This window comes from Nicotiana attenuata, unplaced genomic scaffold (assembly GCF_001879085.1).
Source record: "Nicotiana attenuata strain UT unplaced genomic scaffold, NIATTr2, whole genome shotgun sequence".
NCBI classification, from domain to species: domain Eukaryota; kingdom Viridiplantae; phylum Streptophyta; class Magnoliopsida; order Solanales; family Solanaceae; genus Nicotiana; species Nicotiana attenuata.
The window spans coordinates 24,238-25,227 of NW_017677989.1; positions in this window are offsets into that span (position 1 = coordinate 24,238).

Sequence of the window (990 nt, forward strand, 5' to 3'; positions counted from 1 at the left end):
CTTCCAGTATATTTGGTGTTCAATCAAATCCCTGCATTCCAACATCTTTCTCCACACATGTGACCCTTCTCCATGGTACTATGACTGCATTAAGCTTTTTACAGTACTTCTGACTCATGAAGGAGCTCCACAGACTAGGTTTTGTCCTGAAGTTCCACCATAATTTACAAAATAAAGCCTTTGAAACATCATGCAGAGATCTAAAATCTATACCTCCTTCCTCATAAGGCATACAAAGGTTAGTCCATGAAGCCCAGTGCCTAGAATTTCCCCCCACATTGCTACTCCAAAAGAATCTTGCAAAAATTTTGTGCAATCTGTTGATGACATAATTTGGAGGATTCACTGCTGACAAGAGATGAACAGGCATACTCTGGAGCACATTGTTAATTAGTACAGCCCTACCACCTATTGAAAGAAGTTTGCCTTTCCAAGATTGTAGTTTATCCATGACCTTAGTGATCAAACCTTCATAGTAATCCATTCTCCTTCTTGCATAAAAGATTGGACAGCCTAAGTAAGTGAAGGGGAAATCTTGCTTTCCTATACCTGTGATCCTTTCCACCTTACTAATCACTTCAGGATCTGTTAAATGATGCATGTATATGGCAGATTTTGCCTTATTTACTAATTGCCCAGAAGCTGCCTCATATACATGCAAAATTTCCATAACAAGCCTCAATGAAGTATCATCAGAGGAGCAGAAAATTATAGTATCATCAGCATAGGATAGGTGATTTATTTTTGGGCTCCACTTTGGTAATCCAAATCCACAGAAGTATAAATTAGAGTGTAGAGAGTTCAGCCCTCTTGATAATGCTTCAGCAGCTAGAATGAACAATGTAGGTGACAAAGGATCACCTTGTTTAACTCCCCTTGTAGAATTGAAAAAACCTTTTGGTTGACCATTAATAAGGATAAAATACCAATTGTTTCTAACTAAATCAAAGATCAAACCAATAAAAGCTTCAGAGAAACCCAGTTGCCTCA